Source organism: Pteropus alecto, unplaced genomic scaffold, assembly GCF_000325575.1.
Source record: "Pteropus alecto unplaced genomic scaffold, ASM32557v1 scaffold271, whole genome shotgun sequence".
NCBI classification, from domain to species: Eukaryota; Metazoa; Chordata; class Mammalia; order Chiroptera; family Pteropodidae; genus Pteropus; species Pteropus alecto.
Genome location: NW_006430730.1, coordinates 518,356 through 520,614, shown reverse-complemented (window position 1 = coordinate 520,614; position 2,259 = coordinate 518,356). Strand labels below are relative to the sequence as shown.

The 2,259-nt window shown below is 58.4% G+C and overlaps 1 protein-coding gene across 1 annotated transcript in view; it reads left to right on the top strand.

Annotated features, from left to right (window-relative positions):
- The first annotated feature begins 503 nt into the window (after nt 1–503).
- AKT2 (AKT serine/threonine kinase 2) overlaps nt 504–2,259 on the top strand; it is a 30,635-nt gene continuing 28,879 nt past the window's right edge. Inside the window, 1 exon segment of the mRNA XM_006905404.3 lies at nt 504–667. The gene's annotated coding sequence lies outside the window, so the exon portion shown is untranslated.

Genomic DNA, 2,259 nt, shown 5'->3' with positions numbered 1-2,259 from the left:
CCACCCACCTGACCTGGCTCCTGACCCTGTAGCCACAGCCACGTGGGCCCCTTGGCAGTTCTCTACACTCTCCAAGCTCCTTTTTGCCTCAGGCGCTTTGCACTTGCTATTCCCCTGCCTGGAATTCTTTTCCCTGCATGTTGGCGGGGCTCACTCCCTGCTCACATGTCCCCCATACGCATGGCTAACATGGCTCCGTTTCCTGTCTCCATTTCCTCTGCTTTATTTTTCTTCTCAGCGCCTCTCCGCCACCCAGCATTGTTACTGTGTGTATTGGTGCCTTGTTTGCCTCCCCCGCTGGAATGTGAGCATCCTACAGGCAGGGGCTATGTCTTAGTGACGCCCTGTCTCTGGCACCCAGGGTAGTGTCTGGAGCTTAGGACATACTCAAAAAATTGGTTACATGACTAGATCCTAGAAGCATTTCGATGGTTGTGTCTGGTTCTGGGCTTGGGGGTCTATTGAGGAAATTTGGATTCATTCATTGTGTACCCAGCAGATACCCAGACGTTGTGTTGGTCCACTGTGTTAGCATTGATAGGCGTGGGGAGACTGGCTGAGGAAGTGCACAGAGAGCCCCCAGTGAAGCCTCTGAGGTCAGCAAGGCTTCCTTTCCTGGAGGAGGCATTGGTTCAGCTGCGACCTCAAGGAGCGAGAAGTCACAAAGGTATGGGGGATGGAGATCAGGGGTAAGGGCCTAAGTCACAGAAGTGGGGCAGAAAGTGGGGATTGAGGGAGGAGGGACTAGACGGGTGGGTAGTGCCAGGTGTAATCATTGTCAGTGCCAGGTGTAATCATTAGCCTTTACTGAGGGCTTTTTAGATGCCTCGCGGTTCCTAGAAAGGGAGGGACGGGGCCAGATTTAGACAGAGTATAGGGGCTGAGAGCAGAGGCTGGGAGCCCAGGGAGCAGCGGGGTGGGAGGGGTGGAGGGGGAGGCGGAGGGCGTGGGAGAGGTGGTCAGAAAGCTGGGTGGATGGGCACCGCGGACCGCCCAGGCCAGCAGGGGTGGGAGGCTGTGGCTACGGCCAGCGAAGCCAGGTCCTGCAAGTCCTTGAATCCCAAGCTGAGGAGCTTGGCTCTTGTCCGAGGCCAGTGGGAAGCCGCGGAAGGGTTTTGAGTAGGGGAAGGACAGGATCAGGTTTGAAGGTCCCTCTGGCTGCTGAATGGGGGGAGGTTGAAGGGGGTCGTCCAGGGAGGAGGTGGGGGGGTCGTCCAGGGAGGAGGTGGGGGGTCTCATCCTGCTGGATGAGAACAGGGCTGAATCTGAGCCAGGCCCATGGAGGGCGGGATGGAGTGGCTGGTCACATTAGTGCTTGCAGTGCAGACTGATGGGAGAGTCAGGGTTGAGGAGCTGGCAGTCGTGAGTATTTGGGGCGGTGGGGGTGCAAGCCCCTTGGGGTGCTGGTCATGCCTGCTGGGGGGAGCCCCTCTTGCTGTTTCTGGCTCCGCCTTTGCAGCTTGGAGTTCGGAACGTGGTTTCTGAGCCGCTCTTTACTTCCTTGTCCCTGTCCATCTTGTCTTTCCCCCGCTTCCTCCCACTTACCTCCTTCCCTCTGCCCAGTCGGGCAGCCTGCCACTGTCACATGCCAGGCAGTAGTGTGTCCGGCCCACCAGCTCCCCTGGGGCACGAGAGAAAGCTGATGCCCATGGTGTCCCCGGAGCCAGCTGCCATTTCTCTGGGGGCCACCGTAGCTCCTGACCTGCTGTCCGCAAATAACCCCCGGCCAGGAAAGGCGAAAGGCGCCTTGGGCTCCATGGCCCTTGTCCAGGCCTGCGGCTCCAGGTAGGGGCCCAGCTGGCAGCTGCCTCCCGCCCTTCTCCCTGGGAACCTGAGACAGAAGCAGCGGCCTCGGCGTCTGTCAGTCTATCAGCTGCTGGTCCCTGAGGACAGAAGTGGAGGTCTGGGGAAAGGGACCAGGGCCTTGGTCGAGCCCTCAGGACTGGCTTCTAGGCCTCAGACAAGTGCATACGCAGTAGGTTGCTTTCTTGTTCGAGATCCTGGGTACTTGAGTTCTGACTTTCCTTGGTTATTTGGCAGGGGCAAGGAGGGACCTGAGGCTGAAGGAGTGACATGGGGTGGCCCGGTGCAGCGGGATGGGGGTACTTGGCTTGCTAAAGGTGGCAGATTGGTGGTTCCCTGGTTTAGAAAGGAGAGTGAGAGTGTGAGAGAGAGAGAGAGAGAGAGAGAGAGAGTGTGTGTGTGTGTGTGTGTGTGTGTGTGTGAGTGTGAGAGAGAGAGAGAGAGAGAGAGAGAGAG